This window comes from Amblyomma maculatum, chromosome 1 (genome assembly GCF_055883805.1).
Source record: "Amblyomma maculatum isolate TAMU_Amacu chromosome 1, ASM5588380v1, whole genome shotgun sequence".
Taxonomy (NCBI): domain Eukaryota; kingdom Metazoa; phylum Arthropoda; class Arachnida; order Ixodida; family Ixodidae; genus Amblyomma; species Amblyomma maculatum.
The window spans coordinates 250,790,802-250,809,593 of record NC_139344.1 but is presented as its reverse complement, the minus strand read 5'-3'; the positions used below and the strand labels follow the sequence as shown (position 1 = coordinate 250,809,593).

At 44.5% G+C, this 18,792-nt stretch overlaps 2 long non-coding RNA genes across 2 annotated transcripts in view; both read right to left on the bottom strand.

The window, feature by feature from the left end:
- LOC146206202 (uncharacterized) overlaps positions 1–18,792 on the bottom strand; it is a 542,419-nt gene that overhangs the window by 352,236 nt on the left and 171,391 nt on the right. The window lies entirely within an intron of this gene.
- Positions 7,466–17,463, bottom strand: LOC146206206 (uncharacterized). The gene is made up of 3 exons (XR_014704384.1): positions 17,218–17,463; positions 16,375–16,482; positions 7,466–7,616 (listed from the first exon to the last, which is right to left on the bottom strand). It is a non-coding gene; the product is annotated as an uncharacterized LOC146206206 (long non-coding RNA).

Here is an 18,792-nt window from a genome sequence, read left to right as displayed (position 1 = left end):
AACGATTCCAAGGGAAGCAAATCGTCGCAGGGGACAGCAGAAAGTTAGGTGGGCGAATGAGGTTAAAAAGTTTGCAGGAGTAAAGTGGATGCAGCTAGCACAGGTAGGGGAGTATGGGGGAGGCCTTCACCCTGCAGTTGGTATAGTCTGGCCGATGATGATGACTACGAGCCATTGGAAACTTGTCCAGCTGCAACGAACTACACGGTTTGTTTCTAGTGATTCTGCTGTGAATACAAGCAGGTGCTTCACCATCTAGCCTGTCATGCCTACGACAGACAAAAGCACACTTGGAACTCTTATGGAGGTGATGCCACTTAGGTGCCAGTCACTAAACCTGTTTTCAAAAGTGTTGTTAAGTCATACAGGGCCTATCGCCAGTGTGTTGAAACTAAGATAGCTCAAGCAATAATTTGAGCAGGCACAGAAGGCCATAAAGTAATGAATTTGAAGGGGAAAAAGGCTATACTTAAAGTGCCACCTATCTTCCCTGAACGCGTTACTGGCCAGTATCCAGAAATTTATCAGCACAGGCGCAGGATCAAAAAGAATGCACAATATAGAAAGCAGAAATGTGCTGTTCATTGATGTGAACTTCGAACTAGTGGTAATACTTGAGCGCATCAAAGTTGTAAAGTCCACCTTTGAATCTTACAAAACAGTATAAATCTCTTAGTTAAACGATCTTCAATTATGAAGTGTAGAAGGCAGCATTCCATTTTCTGCTATTTAACCCTTCGACTGGTTTTGCCGTACAGGTGCTGCGGACGCATGCCGTCCAGCGGCGTTTTTGCAGTACGGGTATTGCGCTAAACGCATAGCGTTTGAAATAGTTCGACACTGGAGGTGATTTTTTTTTTTTTTTCGGAATATTCGACACTCAAAGGGTTAAGTGAGGAAGCTAGAATTCTATCATTAAAAGCGAGTCTGGAATCTTGCTCCAAGACAATGTGATTGCTCCAAAACTCTCGATTTATTGCTTCAAAGCTGCTCCGAAGTTACTTTATTACTGCTCCCTGAGCTGTTCTAAAATGCTTGAGCCTGCTTCAACCTGTGTAAATATGATTACTTTCTTCCTCTGTATGGCGCTTCAACCAAGAAAAAGCTCGGTTATAATTTCTTTTCCGTGTTTTTTTTGCTTGTGTGACTAGACTATTTAAACTAATATTCTACCTTGAGGTCTAAACCAACTTAATAATCTCCTTAATAATAAGCGAAGCATATAAGCAGAAGGAGCGATCACTTTCACTTTGACATTAGATCTTGCAGAAAGTCAAGTTCATCATGGTTGACAGCAAAGTCTTATTCATTGTAATAAATTTATGACTGTATCAATACTTGTGCATGTTACTATTGGAATGAGGTCTTTGAGATTGAGATAGATGTGGTCAGAGGTAGGGAGGTGAACACAGCACCGACTGTCAACTGAGGTTTATTCGAAAACGGAGGAATTTATGCAAATTTTCTTAACATGTGACTCAGCCGAAGTCAAAACGTCATATACACATGTACCAGTTTTCTCTCCTAACGAAGCATTGACAAAAAAAAAGTGACAATAAACAAGCAATCACTAAAATCCAAAACAGAAGTGCAGTAGTATACACCATAACCGCTAAACATTCGATGAAGACAAATTTCATTTCATTTCATTTATTTTCCTTAAAGGCCCTGTGAGGGGCATTACATAAGGGGTGGGTACATCATTGTAGGCGGCAAGTGTTAACACGATGAAAAATGAGCATGAAGATTGTCAGCGAAGGTCACGGAGCACATGATGGCTGCAATGTCTCTGGGAAGGTCGTTCCAGTCAACAATGGTACGGGGAAAAAATGAGGCTGCAAAAGTAACTGTGCGGACACGTGGACGAGAAACCTGGGAAGGATGACAAGTGCGATGAGATATGCGGGTTGGCGGGACGATGTAGGGCGTGCAGGAAAGTGAACTGTCATAAAATTTGTAGAATAAGCAAAGGCTGGCGATGTGACGACGAACTGAGAGGAGTGATAACCCTGATTTATCTTTCAACCCTGACACACTGATGTTGTAGGAATATGAAGAATGAATGAACCTGGCTGCTCTGTTTTGTACTGCTTCAAAAAGCCAGGTTGAGCTGTATATGGGCTTCCGTTTTTAAAATGTAAAGTATGAATGAGCAGGATTAAGTCTGTCGTTAGCCTTAAAAACCACCTGATATAGAACCGAAAACTGCCATACAAGAAAAGATATAACATAACTTTTCTTCCCCGACCTGGTGGGCTTGGCTAGTCTTGCACCAGCTGACGGACTGGTTGGCCTTGGTGACCCGTACGCAGGACATTCTCGGCGCCTAATGCTCCGTGTCATTAAAGTTTCTTCCTCCTTCTCCCAGTGCATTTCTTTTTTACCGTTTCCACCTAAAGCATCTTGTCCCAACTATATCTCCCATTTGCATTAACCTAGAACACTGCTTTTCCTTTGCACCATTGCCATTCAGTCGCCCATTTATCTTGACTCTCCTCCTTTTAATTGGTGCACCTGGCTGGAGTCCTCCATGTCGAAGTGACAGATGGCCCTGGTTCTACAAGTTGCAAACCTCTTTGGCACTCATTTTTGTAGCGAAATAAAGTTTATTACTACTACTTTTACTAGGTCCTGAAGTACAGTTTAAAGAGTTGAGGAAAGGTCTACAGGGACCAGCATAGCTGGGAGCGAAACTTAAAAAACACAATTAGACCTTAAACTTGGGTCGTTTTATTTTGCAGTTCATAACTTATATTTTGGATAGTTACAATGAAGCTCTGAATGGTCGCTTTTGATCGTGCTTCTATACCTTAACATTTCTAACAAGGCATTAATGCATCCTAGAAAAGAAAGCAAAAGCCTTCAGGGCTAGGCTTTTTTTGTGCAAGATACTGTGCTTCTAAGTGTTGCAATTTTTTAGAAAATTTTGGCATTGGCAGAACAGCCAAGGTGAGTATTAAATTTGGGTAAAATGAATTCTGCTTTAACCATACACTCTAAAATTGCCCAGTACTCTTGCTGAATTTTGGGGGTGCTATTAAAATCACTTCTCACATTTCAAAAGCTTTTTTCTGTTTCTTCTTTGGCTGCATATACTGCAGCTAAGTCTCTTGATTTTAAGCGAGTATCTCAATTTTAAGGCACTTTTGATGACTCAGTACTCGCACCTTTTCCTTTCTTAGGAATTTTTCCCTCAAATTCAAGTTTGTTTTTCATTTCATACAAAGAGGAAGCAGCCACAGTTGAGCAACTACTGTAAGTGTCTTGATGAGCTGGCCCATCAGGTGATGAGGAATGCTTTGCATATACTGATTCACTAAATGAGAAGCATGGGCATATTCAACTCAAATAAAATTAGCTACCTTTTCTTAATCTTCAAAAAGCATTTGATACAGTGACCCTTAAGATTTTAACTGCCAAACTGAACCACTTAATTGTCTTCTGCTGTCCATTTATCGCTATTTATGAATTTTTTTGCATCAGAATAAACAACCAAATCAAACCTGGTGATAATGTATCAGTAAAGGGGGCTGTAAAGGGTGGGGTTTATTCCATCTCCATATTTTTTTTCTTAATTTCATAACACAAGCCCTAAAATTTAAACTTCCACGAGTTTGACCTTCTAGAATGAACAAATTATGTCACTAAGTGTTCTGACTGAGCAGTTTCAGTGAATAAGAATTTGTTGGCACCATGCAGGGGGTCATGCCGACGCCCATGTCAGTATCTATATCAGTGTAAACTTTCCCAAAACATAATTCTGTTGCCGTATTTAGCGCAAGAAATTTTGATGCGCGGGCTAAATTGAAACCACTGTGATGATTGAGCCCGTACCTGGCCATAGCCACCTCTATTTTTTCGACCTGGCACTCTTGTGAGCCCGCTTCATATATACCTTGCTCTCGAAGCTTGCCGTCCCTCCTGGCCGCTACGAAGGAACAAATGACAACTTCGGAGCAGTACGCTGCCATCTACGCTGCCTGCTCGGGTAGTTTCGGCCGTACACAGGCGAAACCGAAACTATACAGCGGGTGAGCGCAAATCGTCATGCTAGTCATGTATGCTGATCTTTACGATTCAATACGCGCCATGCACCCCCGCGGGTGTCACTCTTTTCATAATGTTCGGAAGCGCCCGGGAGGAATGGCTAGCGAAGCGATCGTACAACGTACACCCGTACATATATATGCCGCGCGCACTAAATTATCCTCGACCGAGAGGTTTCATTTTCTGCCATGCGCGGCCTAAATTCATGTGCTAAAAGCGGGGACGATAACGGTGTTTCCAAAAATTAAAAAACTGATACAGATATATTATAATTGCGACCTCAGCTATACAAACCTATAGCTGTTAGAAAATGAGGCGCTAGTGCGCATGACTAGTTAAAAAGTATTGTCAGTTATATATCAGCGCTTGCTTAATTAATTGTTACCGCGTGTTACCTATTGCCTGCTCCACACCACCACAGAAATCGCACCGCATACACGGGCACAATTAAAAGCCTCCAGCCGAACCAACCCGTGAAACTGCATGTTAATTCTGCAATGTCCGCAGTCCCGGCATAGTTTCTTTTTTCACGACTCGCACCCGCAGCGACGGAGGCTGCAACGAATTGCATGCCACCCGTAAGCGTCTACGTGGCGTCGATCGGCATTGCAGTGCACCATTGGGATCATTTAAGAGCCAACAGATCCCGTACGACTTTGTTGGCCAGCGTGTATACACGAACTGTCTGGCGACTCGAGCAGGGTAAGCCATGCTAATTCGACCAGAAGGTGTCTTCGTGCCAGGAATTGCATGGTTGCGATTTTATAGTAGGTCGAAATTGAATTGCGATGGCCCAGTGGAAGCTATGGAACGGGACTGCATGGCCATGTCACAAAAACGTAGCAGCCGCGGGCAAAACCAAGCACCCGACAATGGAGCAGTAGTGCCCCCCCCCCCCTCCCCCGCTGTGCTAGTGCAGTTGGCGTACTCGACTTCTGTGTCCAAGGGTGTGGGATTCAATCCTGTCTGAGGTGACTGCTTTTCGATGGGAGCGAAAACTAGCAAGGCGCCCGCGTACGTGTACTGCGCGATATGTCAGCTTACGAAATTCTCGGAGCCCTCCACTATACACGGCGCATCTCATAGCCTGATCGAGTTGCTTTGGGACCTCATAAACCAAACCAAACCATCTTTTGCAGTGCAGTTTAATTCGTCCCCCACGTACCCACCTCGCATACACAGCATATGTAACGTGACTCATTCGAACATTTGGCCTCGAGAGCTATTATACGAACTGAAGTGGAAGCGCGAATTTTCACGTGGCGCTTGATCTCAGTGCGTGGTTATGCATAGGTTTGTTGTGAACATATAATGTCGAAAAAGAAGTAAATTTTTTACTATATATTGTGCGCGGCCGGATTTACAAGCAATGGTATACATCCAGCAGACCGTGTATATCGAACAATTTGTTCAAATTATTCCATGGTCGTCTCTAACAAATCCAATGCGTAAGATATGCATCAGAGTGCATCGCCGAACTTTCTTCCTCTGATGCGCTCTTTATTCGTTTCGCCGGTTACGCGACTGCCATAGGGCTGGGCTGTAAACTAAACTCGATAAAATATTTTATTTATGTGCTCAATTAGTAGAGCTGGGCTTACCTGCTTAGTGCAATAATCAGCGAAAATTGACGGCCATTAGCAACCAAACTGGAAAGAGAGTTGAATCCGTGCCGCGGAGGGCGTGGCGCCGCTGGGAGACGATGCGCCGGTCGATAGCTGCGAGTCGATGACCAGAGGTGAGCACTGCACAAGTGCTACCGATACTTTATGTCGCAGTCGACAAGAAAGAAGTGAAAGCGATTAAGTTGACTTACGCTACTCTCTCTCCAGGCGTTTTAATTGAGCAGTAGCCCGCCCATGTTTGGTGTCAGTGCTGCGTTTTCATTTTTAGTATCAACCAAGCAGCTCAATTAGACCACTATTAATTGTGCTTCAGGGAGTATATATGACAAACACTAAGTGACTAGATATATCAAATTTTCTTTATTAAAAATAGTAGTTGGCAGGGCCCTTACCTGCAGGTATACGTAAAGCCTGATAGCATCTGGTTTAAGCACCCTTCCATATATATTTCATGGAAATCAGGTTAAGCCTAGCTGAGTCCACTTAGGTACCCTCTCGCAAAACGTGGCTTGCCAGTGCAAAAGCACGAAGGTGCTGTATAGTAACTAGCAGATGTCGTCCTTGCATGATGGAAACTGGCAGCTTGAAATATGAAATCTATGTGTGCCAGGAGGAATTCTATGTAATATTAAGCATTGCAATACTTTGCTTGAAAGCATATGCTTCTTTTTTTACTCATTAGTTTCATTCACAGTGCACATGGGGTGTCCACTCAGAGACATCTACTCTATTTTCCTTTTCCAAAAGCTTGCTTTGTCCCTGACAGAATACTGCCAAATTTTTCACTTTTTTAGGTTAAGAACATTTCTCACTGCAAAATTGAAAAGTGTGCCAAGCAATTAAGTAAGGCAACATTGCTATGCTTCAGAATACTCAGGCTACTAGAGGCATTAAGCTGGAGGTTTCATCATTAAAATCGTGTCAAACATGAGGATAGTCCGAAACTGAATTGATAAACTACTGAAGTTAATACTGCATTTATGGTTCCAAAAATGGCTGGCATCACACGTGCATGCTGATGGTACAGTGTAGCAACTTTTGCTGCTATACGTACCTTAATTACTATTTCTCAATTTTTTGGAACGCTGTCATATTGACAATGCTATTTTTTAACTGCTGATTTTACTTACAATTACTGTGCCTAAAGGTTAAAGGTGTGGGAAAGGTTATACCAGAAACTGAAATACACCTAAATTGAGCAAATGCAACAAATATTTCAGGGGCACTTCTGCACCGCTGTTAAGGAAAACATGCCACAGCATTTACGACTCCTGTATCCTCATCCCTGTACATTTAGTTGGCTACTTGTTGACTCGCCAATCTTAGTTTGCGCTTTTATCACACATACCAATTTGTAAGTTTACTAATTGCCACATGATGTGAATGAACTCGCAACTCACACATCCGACTTCGCATTCTGAAAGGCAACGAGTTTTTCTCGTGCCAAAAGGAGCTGCTTGGGTAGGCAGCTGGACGTCCCCACATCACCCAGACCAATCCATCCGGTTATACGCTTACCTCTAAATATTATCTACGAAACATATCTGTGAATTTTTCTTACTTCACTGGTTTTGCAGATTATTTCCTGTCTCAAAAGGAATAACAGAAATACATGTGGTTCTATGACACATACAGTAAATACTTACCTTTCTAGGTAGGCTACAAAAGGGAAGTAATGCAGAAGGTAGGCAGTCTAAACATGAACGTGTGTCTCGACGTGGTGTTTTGGCACTGGAGTATTTATTACTCCAATCATGTGCGTTATTAATGAATGAAAAGGCACATAAGTAGGAATACTTTATTTTGACACAGAAGCTATGGCCAACGTGTGTAAGTGAAGTGCAGACTTGTGAGTACACTGTTGAGTCAGTAGCACAGGGAGCAGTCAACTTGGACCAGGGAATGCCATGTTTTGAAAGGTGGGCAGCTGTTGTGATCTCTTGACTAGCATCAGTCACGTGCAGGATCGGCCGTCATGGGGAGAAAAAACAAAAGTATGCAAGCTCAGAACAATAACAAAACACTCAGAGAAATTCAGAGACCATACCAAATTTAAATAAAAAGATAACAGGACTGCAGACTATGCAGCAGCTCATATATTCTAACAGTGGATTTGCATATGGTCACTACACTCTCAAAAAGGAAAGAAGCACAAATGCTGAATTCACGACTCGTCAAAGGAACCAGACCAAAAGGAAAGTGTGCACCATGTAGCATAGCTGAAGAATGAGAAAAGCCAAAACAGCAAAAAAAGTTACCCTAAGTAAGGCCAGTACTAGTGCTCTCTGCATGCGTGCGACAATGTATCACTGCAGTGCACATGCACAGCAGAAATGGACACAGTGGGTGGTAAAGAACTGATATGAAGTTATCAACACTGGCCGCAGACATCAGAACAGACAGGTGATTGTGCTTTGGTATAACGCAAGCGTGCAAACTTTGGTAGGTTGTGAAGCATATAAATAAACGTTGAGACATCTTGAAAACCATGTGTGCACATTTTCATTTGCTGCTGCATCCAAGAAGTTTCGCTTGCACTGTTCATTAGACGACATGCGTTGCTCTCTGATTCCAGAATCGCGACTAATTCAGCTGCGGACTTTTCAATTTCTAAACTTGCGAAATCCTCCCTATGGGCTGTGAAAAAGAATGAGGAACTGTTCCACCCAAATGTAGTCGCTCGCACATGATGGCAGCCACAAGTCATTTTGTGCCAAACAGTAGTTTCCATAAAAGTAACAAGAAGTTCTCAAATTATGTGACAGGACTATAGCTATTTACTTTGAGGGTGGCCACAGCAAACGGGCAACAACCACAAGATGGCCAAATCCCTCACCAACTGCAGCACCACAACAGTTGCTACAATGCCAGCATTAAAAACCTCTGGCTGTCTTTGTATAAGGTCCTCATCACAAATACACAAGTTCATGTTGTTAAGGTGGCTGTCCATGAGCATCTTACTTCTCAAAGCAGCTAAAAGTATTGCAAACAGAGACCAATACTTGACTTTAAGTGCAGTAGCAGCACTACTAACATTCAGTGTGTTAATGGAGTATAGACACCCTGAAACAGATAAGACAAAAATCAATTATAAATTATTTAGCAGTTGAAGATAAAAATCAGGTGATGACCTGTACAGAGTAATGTCTTGCATGTCGTTAACAAGCAAAATGCGACCAAGATTAGATGCATATGCTCCTGTAAGATGAAGTACTGCACTGGCCTAGCCCAAGCAGTGCGAGTACCTCCAGTCAAAACGCTTTCAAGTGCCATCATCCATGAGATGGTTGCCCAATAGCAATCGGAATTTTCATAATGCTGCGTTCCTTATCTTCAGCCAGCATTTTTCACTCTTCCCAATGGATGCAACCTTCCCCAAAACTCCAAACTCAAGACATCAATTCAGTCATGCAGAACTGTCAATAATGACCTGAACCGCAAACCAACTTGGAGAGGTAGAAGCAGGCTCGAGCACTTTGAAGCTATAAAACTGAAGTTTTGAAGCATTCAAATTGTTTTGGAGCACGTTTCTAAAGTCAAATGATTTTATTAGCTGAATATTTTATACCTGACATACCAAAATAACCTATTTGATTCCTTTTTATTCAAAGATCAATGCATTGCTGAAAATATAAGACTAACAGCCAAAACATGTACAGATATTTAAAATAACACAAATGACCTTAGAAACAATTTGGAACAAACTAGCAGAAAATGCAATGCTTGTTTCCATACTTGATGCCCGAATGATAAGTTCGACTAAAAACATGACTATTTCAGCCTGAGAAATGTGGACTATACCACTATGATGTGCTCAAGCACCACTGGACTAGTTCGGAGTTCACATCAATAAGCAGCACATTTCCACTACCTATCGTGTGCATATAATTTTTTTTAACCATGCCTGTTCTGATAAAATTTCCAAGGCACTGGTCAGTAATCCCTTCAGTGAGGATAGACTGCACTCAAGGGTAGCCCTTTCCCCCTTCAGATGCCCTACTCCATGGCCTTCTGTCAGTGGCTTCTCATGTTTTCGATTGAGTGGCATCCGAGCTTAATTTTAACACGTTAATGATGGGCCCTGCATGCCTGCCCAACACTTGTGACATTTCTAATGATTGACACCTTCATGGTGTCACACCCATAATACTGTATGTTTTTGTCTGACGTATGTTTGAGAAGCTTATTATTAACAAAGAGGTTCAATGAAATAGATCTACGACTGCCAGAAACGAGGCTCATGCTGGTCTGGCTTATGGGATTTAACGTCCCAAAGCAACACAGGCTATGAGAGGCTCATGCTCTTCTATTTAGCAGAAAAGGAAAAATATATAAAGGCTCTGTTACGACACAGGTATGCAAACCAACAGAATGAAATTGAGGAAGCATATAATTAACTAATAAAAAAAAATCTGCATTGGTGATGAACGGTAATTAGTAGTGTATCTACTGTCAAATGAAAAGTAACTCATTGCAAACTAGAAAAACAAAAACAAGAAACATGCCACCGTTGAGGTCCGAGACCTGCACATTATGCATCCCATGCTTTACAAACTACTAGCTACAATGATGGCTGTGCAATCTTTTACTTTCAAGCTATTTATGTTGCATGTATCCCAACATAGACAGCGTTCACCAGTGCTCAACTAAACCGCAGCAGCAGACGTGGGAATGCCCTGTAAATACAGCAACAAGGTTAACAACTGGGCGAGTTGGTAATAATTCATTTTAAGCCAGCCAAAAGACTAGACACAGAGAAGCCAGCCTCATCTCGTTAGCTTCTATTCCCTGTCTCGTTTTTTGGCTGGTTTAAAATAAAATACAGCAAGTGCCAAGTAGAACATGATGTGGAGTGTGGTGTCTGAAGGGTTGTGTATGAACGAGCAGCGCCGGCACGGCGCGCCACTGCTTGTAGTGTGCCCAACCTCCGACAGGCAGTGAGACTCACGGATTCGGGCAGTACGGCCAGTGTGACTCTTTCGTCTTCCCACGACAACTCTAAACTGTTAGAAATTCGCTGAAAAAGAATGTATTAGTTTAGGCTGTTTACAGTCTCCAAACACACCACGAAATATGTCAGCTGTATTGCATTTCGCTTCTGCTTAAGGGGGGACATGGCTCTTAAAATTATTTTCCAATTTTTGACCAAATTTGATAAAACCTGGCATTCTGATTCAGTTTCTTGCACTGATTTCAAACATGTAACCATTTTTCCAGCTGCCCAATCAGAATACCAGGTTTTATCAAATTTGTTGAAAAACGTAGGAAAAATAGCTTTAAGAGCCATGTCCCCTTTAAAAGCAACCAGTCTGGCCATGATTTCAATTCGTGAAATCGCATTCAATTAGAATGAAAAAAAAAAAAAAATTGTCATCGGACTTCTTGCAAGGATGCTTTAATATTTAGACACCGTGTGCAGCAAAATATAACTGATTAAAATCTCGAGGAAACGCAAAATAGCCAATAACGTGCGTATGTAGCCTTCACGCCATGCCAAAACTGCCGTTCGTCAAGCGTAGGTACCACCTCCGTCAAAGAAAGAGAAAGCCAATATTCTTCTCGTTTTAATTTATCTGTGAACTGGAGGCGACGGCGGTAGACAAAAGACAAGAAGCTCAGGCGGTGTGCCCGCCCTGTGGTGTGCGAGAGGTGCTGTTATATCATAGCTCACAACAGCACCGCTGCCAGGGCCGGCACGTGTTCTGGCTGCAATGCTCTTCACTGATTCTGCATGTAGAAGGTCCCCCCCCCCCCCCCCCCTCCCTCACCCTCAATTTCCTCTGTCGAGAAAGACGGCGCCGCTGCGGCAGCAAGACTATCTGTGGCTGAAGCGTCACGAGTGTTGAACACCAACCTTGAAAAAGATAGCACCTCACCAAGCGTTCGAATGTTGGCCCTTCCCAGTGGTTTGTATGAGGCTTCCAGTTCCTAGCCTCCAGTGGTATATAAAACTGACCATATTTGAAAGCGCCTTATCGCAGACCAGACTGCCTGTGCTCGCTGATAGCTGAGACAGCCTCATCTGGCGCTACTCTAATTTATTAGGCGAACTCCCCTCTGCACCACACCAGCGTAACCCGCACATGGCATTTTACGCTTTAAAACACGCAAGAGCGGTGTCTGACTGCTGCTCTTTAGTCACCGAGGGGAGTAATTTCATATAGTCTTTGGTATCGTTCAATGTGGCCGGCGCGTGCCTAATTGTTTACGACACTGATTGACTATTTAAAAATTGCTCATTAAAGATTTATCTTATTTCATCGTCAAGGAGATTTCTAAACTCTATCAAGCCTTCGCGGCTATTTCAGTTATGAGACGTTCCAAACAGATTAAAATGAAAACCATACCCACATTTGGTTTTGAATTTTCTCATGTGGAGAAAAAAAAAAGTGTACATGACGCCAAAAAAACAACAAAAGGGCTGTGTCTCTGGAGCAATGGTCCCAAACCGGCTCAAAGTGTGAGGACGCCGTAGCAGAGGCGTCCGGATCACTTCGGCCACCTGGGATTCTTCAATGAAACTGCCATCGTCAAGTATATGCCTGCCATGCTTTCAGCTTCGACCAAAACGCTGTCTCCCAAATAGGATCAGACTAGGGTATCTCAGCTCAGTACTCGAGAGCTTTTATGACTAAGCCACCGCGGTGCTGTAATAAGTAAATAAATAAGCTAAGAAGACTAAACTTCTTTCTCGGAGCGTATCATGGTCATTTCATCCATTTCGCTGCAGCGACGCCGCGAATGTGTATTTTACTCCGACAAAGTGACTATAAAGGACATCGGCCCTCTGTGTACAAGCCCGAATCCGGCTCAGACCCGTACGTTTAAGCCCACCCCGAGTCCAGCAAAAATGTTCATGTATCGGCCCAGACGGCCCGTGGGTTGAGCCGCACCCAGCTTTTGGGCCTGTCCATGCCCACACAGTGTCATGTGAAGCGCGTGCTACCTTCACCTGACGCTTCTACATAAGGTTTGACGATCTTCTACTTTTTCGGTTCCTGGGGCTGCCTTTCAGTGGTTCGCTTTCTACTTTTCGATGTCTGAAAGGTAGGCAAGGCAGGCAGAGAATATAGTGGGGACCGCTTCCTTTGCTAGCAACGCTTTGCAGCATATGCCCATTTAACTCTGTCGTCCATGTTTTGGACACAAACCTGGGCTCAAAGTGCCCCTCACAAACAGTGACAGTACAGCTCGGCCCTTTCTTGGCATGCCGGCAACCATGGCTGAAGTCGTTCGACATCTTTTCGCACCGAAGAAAGCTGACATTTTTCATTGCAGAATATGTAGCCTGTATTGCAGCGGTGAACAATGCACTTTTTTCCACATTACATTACATTACAACTTAGAATATACCATGATCGAAGAAAGGCGTGGAGCGGGGGCGTCAGCGAGAAAAACAAAATGCGCACCGATGCAAGTTGAGAACTGACTGGCAATCTTGCGGCGCCAGTTAAGTTTGCGGGCTTTGCCCAGAAGGAGATTCCGAAGGGGCGGCCAAGGTCAAGGGGCAGCTTGACGCGGGCTGATTTATGACGGTCACACAGGCGACCGCTTCTCGGAAGTGAGCCCAGAACACACGGCAGCGGGCGACGCTGCCGGCTCTGTCCGTCCCGCGACGGAGGCAGAGCAGTGCAAGTGGAAGGCACAGCATAAGCGCAGTGGTTGTGGGTTCGGCGCTAACTGCTGTGTCTCCCGGTTCGAGTGGAGAGGGCGCGGAGGCCATAAATCCCGAAACGCGGCGTAACACGGGCCTGGGGAGAACGCGCTGTTGACATGTCTTCATGGGAAGACGCCTGTACGTCCCTTTGAATCCGCCGCCCGTGCGCAACCAAACAAGGGCAGGGATCGGAATGTTTGGGCCTGAGGTTTGCGTGTGTGTGTTTATGCGTGTGTTTTCGGAAGTGTAACCGTCGACGCCATTTGTCTTTGCGACTGCTTGGCACCTCTTGCGTAGGAGGATTTTGGAGAGGGAGAAATCGCAGATGTATGTGTTTGTGTGCGCAACCACTCGCCGCGTAGTGCATGCTTTGTGTTTGTATTACTTAACATGCATAGGAGAGGGGTATATGTGGCACAGCGATTGGCCAGCCCATTTTGAAGGACTGCATGTTATTGGCCACAGAGTGACTAGTCTTTGATTGGTTAACGGACTAGACTCGAATTTTGAGCACTAAGGAAGGAGCGTTGGGACAGTTGGGCTCGGAGGACGGTTGGGCTCAGACGAGGGCAGACGGGTTGTTTGAGGAGGGAGGCTAGGCTGACGGAGGTCTCAAGGGACTCCGGCCTAAAGTGTAGCAGAAGGCCAAGGTCTGATTCTGCTAGCCTCTGACCTCCGATCGTGCACCCAGTTGCAGTTAGCCCTCTATGTTTTGATATCACATCTGACGACGTTATTGTAAACAGTTTGTAAACAAGTGTAAATAAATGTGTGCAGTCGAGAAGGGAAGTCCTCATCTCCGCACCGCAATGTGTTGCTGAGCTACGGACGCAGCGGTGGTCACCAACACCACTCGGTACGAGCGAAGGCAGAAGAAAAAGCAAGAAGCACCTGCTGTGTAGGGAAGCCCTTCTATTCCCCACGCCTTCGCCCGAAGAGTTTAACTGCACCCAGCGAACCCGCGGCCACCAACAGTCAACGCAGTCTCTCGACAGCCTACGGAAATCAGAGCATCAGTATCGTCACTTACTGTTCGGTGCGGAGCGGCCCGTTCACACACTTCTAACACCATGATGCGGAGGTTGTGGGTCCGGGCCGACCAGTGGCATATGGTAGCTTTTTGCTAAACAATTACCTTTCAGACAAACTCATTATGAATTATCCATTGACCCCCCCGCCATTATGGGCATAGAGCAGGGGGTCTCAAACTCATATTGCTATGTGGGTTGCATTGAGAAAGCTTTTTCTCTCATGACCCAGGAGCCAGAAATCAACAAAACAACAGGAAACAAAGTACAATAAATAATAATAAAATGAACAAAAATAAGCAAAACTTCGTTTTGTCAGACCAAGCCCTCCTATTATTGCAAAAGAAAAGCCGCTTCAGGATCGCTCGGAGAGGGTAATGAAATGGTACACCTGTTAATAAATACTACCACACTTATAATCCTCAAAAAACACTTGGAAATAAAAGAGAAGGCAAGGATGTCTGGCTCCTTGCTTTGAAGGCATAGTGATGTCAAATGAAAGTTCACGCAGATTAAGTGGTCAACGCCTTTTAAAAAATGAATGCATACTAACTGGTACAAAGTCCGAGTTTATTTTAGTTGGAAATTAGGGCTGGTGGTAATGCTTTCAAAAATGTCAGCTGAAAAGTTTGAGCTGGCGGACTGCATCACGCAGCTCCGCGGGCCGTGCGCCAAGGCCCCTGGCATAAAAGGATAATCTTTGATGAGCGGAAAGAAAGTGTTCGATGTTGGCGAGAAGATAGTGGATGGAGTGGAGAGGCTGCATTCCCCATTCTCAGCAAGGGAAACTAGAATGCTTCTTTGCTCGTCAAGTGAAGAGGATATACTTTAGGCAGGCACTGCCTCTGCTACGAAATGGGCACCACCCTAGGCAGTGTACACCTGGCCAATGTTTTAACAGTACCACGTGACCGTCGACTGCCCGGCGCTGCTGCGCCGGAAGATGCAGAAGTGCAAGCTCACAATTCTTGATGCTGCAGTGAACCTCGTTTGCTACGCTGCTTTGATCAATGTGAAGCAACCCTGCCACAATTGGCTGGTAGGCATGTCGGTGCCCGGAGAAGCTGTCATTGTTTGTTTTTAGCTGCAATAGTATCTGCATATCATGCGAATGATATCTCCAAAGCACACACATTTCCAATGAAAAATCTAACTTTCCCCATAACTCTTGCCATCGATACTTTCATTGCTTGAAGAAAAAAAAAAAAAAAAAAAGAAAACCACCCGAGACAGTATTTGCAAATAGAACCAGGGACAAGTGTAAAATTTGGAATGTTACAAGCTTGCACAGATTTAATCCACAAGCGCATAGCAGAGTGCGCTCAGAACTCCGATATGAAACTCGATCCAAGGGGTTGCTGCCAACGGAGCAGAACAGCCAAGCAGACAACACTCGCTGAAGCAGCATGATTACATCTCCCTGCTTGTTACCTCTCCTGATTTCCTGTTTGTTTCTGCTCGGACAGTCGATGCTCGAGCGATACTGTTAAAGAATTGGCAGGGTGTATATTCTGTGCTGCTTGCCTTGCAAGCCATTGATGCCAATCTTGCAGACCTCATTTTATCTTTCACAGTGGTTTCCAAAGCTATAAAGTTCTTGCAGGAACTTTGTCACACACACACACAAAAAAAAAAGCAACACAACCAACCTGTGCAGGAATACCATTTGTTAAAGAAGGCAGCTTTGTCAGTTTTTCACAGAGAATTGAGAAGACAATATAGCGTGGTTTGATCTTCCATCTTGCGCAAACATTTGTTTGTTTTTGGAGCTAGGCTGGTTTTCTTAGTCTGAATCAACTGTTACATTGCACACTGTTTGCAATGCATTAATTGCAACTGAGAAAGAAAGGCTGCAAACTACAAGCTGGACACTGCAGCTGCAGGAATGCTTGCTTGTTTGATTCATTCATGCACTCTATGCAAACTGGGGACCTGTGTCCAAGCATGTTCCCCATGTAAAACAAATGACCAGTCGCGGTGGCACAGCAATTGTTTTGAAATTAAGTACAGGGCTCACCTTGCGGCGTTTGAGCATATGCTGTCTCCGCCTTTCATAGTCCCATTTGTTCAGCCTCAGCAACCAGCAAGTACATGCTAGACTCCAAAACACATACCAGGAAGGTCCCTGCGTACCAAATATTAGACGTCAGCTTATAAGCGATCTTCACACACACAAAAATTGAATTTAAAACAAGTACGTGTTGATGCACTTTAAGCACAAGGCGAAATCGCTTACCTCACCGTAATCAGAAAGCGGCCCTGCATACATTTGACCGTGCGCAGTCATAAAATGAGGTATGAAATCATTACACCGCGTCATAGCAACGAGGGCCACACAAAATGATAGTATGTCGCACAAATGGTTAGTACGTCGTGGTGCATCGAAACAAAAGCTTCCCACATAGGCCTGTGTGATCCTCGCCTTTCCTGCTTCTACGCGTTGTTTTGTCATGTCCTAGTACCTCCTAGAGTCCCTCTATCAGCTCAGAGACGTTACAATCATTAACTATTCACCCAGACAGGTGCGCAAAGTTTACCCAAGTTTCCCGCCCTTTTCAAGCGCACGCAAGACTGATAGTCAGGCGTGCTTTACATGACTGAGATTTTCGTGCGGTTGGCCTAATAAACGGTATTTAACCGCATGTTCCTTAGTGTCGAACTGCGTTGAGCTTTCGATTGAAACCTTCGATAATACACCTTTGGGGCGTTCGGGCCCACTGCCGGCCAAGCAGGCTCAATGGTCAACAGAACATTCGGGCGCACGGACGTTGAAAACTAAATGTAGAACTCTAGACAGTGGGCAATGACTCAATACATGCATACTGAAGTATCTTAAGAATAGAAAAAATTGCTTACGTACCGTACAACACGAGAGCACACGGCTGACACGGCGACACAGCTCTCACGCCTCCCACCATGAAAGACGACGACCAGCCATTTTGCTTCTACAAGCAACACAAAACCCACAAAACAATAGCCGGATGTGACGTTTTTCTTAAACCGGATAAGACGTCATGGGTTGCAGCAAGCATTTTGCTCCTGCAACCCGGTTGCAGGAAGCATTCCGCTGCTGCAACCGGGTCGCAGCAGACGGCGCCTTTTTCAGCTCCCCCGAGTGCAGAATGCTGCTGGACGGGAAAACGCGTGCAGCTGTCTATTGCCAGCGGCATCAACTCGATGATGAGGGCCCCTGCGAACTGTGAGGCCAATTACTAAAGCGCAGAAAATAAGATCTGCCAGAACTCCAAAGAACTAGAAAGTAAACATAATATTCGCACTCAGGAATGAATCCAGTTTTTGTTTCTTACGTTATACCCCAGTCAAGCGTGCAAGTTAAAGTGCACTTCCGCGGAGTGCACTTCGCAGCTTGAAAGAGACTTTACGCTACGCAGTGCTAAACGGAAAGCACTCGTTGGTACGAAACTAGCAACTGAAAAACATGTTTTAAAAAAGAAATTGGAACCTCCAAGCGCAAAGTTCAGGGAACTGCTTTTTAAAGTAGTAAAACATTCAAAAAATGCTTAAAATTTGACACCGGGCCATGATTCATAGACGGTATTTTTGCCGATCGTGATCGCGCAATCACGTGACATAAAAGTGACGTGGAGCTACTACGTCACTTCTGCGTGTCCTGTCGACGGTTTTTTTTTTTTTTCTTTTTTTCTTTTTTATTCTACTGGGGCAGTGAGAAAAGCGTTTGGCCGTCCGAGCGCGGCTTCGAGCTGGCGGAGGGAGAGCATCTAGCCGTCCGCACGCTTTCTTCTGTATTTTGTTTTCCTATTAGTAGGGAGAGGTTGAAAGGAGGGGCGGGTGCTGTCGTTTACTTGGCTCAATCAGCCGCTTTTGCACCTTAAAAGTTACGCCTCAATTATGTATCGGGTCTTGAATATTTGGGAGCGGGGTTTTAAAAAATTCCTATGCAAAATCTACTACCCCATTCGAGCTGAAATTACGTTCACAAAGTAGCAAAATATGGTCTATGTTATCTGATAAGTGATTCAACATCGGTACTTGCCTAGATTTTCCGGAATCGACGGAATATTGCTCTCGGCGGCGTGCACAAATTTCGCAGAAGCGAGTCGTGAAGCTGCGGTGACATGGTGCGCCATCTGTCGAGCGGCGAGGTAACCGCCATCTCCGGCAAGGCCATTGGTGCCGTTGGCGCGCTTGCTTCGAAGGTGCAGATCGTCTGCTCGTTTAAAGTAATGCCACAAGGAAGAGTCACCGCTTCTTTTACTAAAAACAGTAGTGGAAATGCTACATCAGCAGCATTAGAAACAAAAATAAATATTAACTCGTCGCTTGCTCTTCCGCTACGATTCCGGTGCCGTCTGCTTTTGACTGTTGGTCTGTTCTGACGACTCTTGCTCTGTTCTGATCCCGAGTAAAGATCGAAATTTTTTGTGTGTTCGCCCTATAATGCATTGTGTGCTGC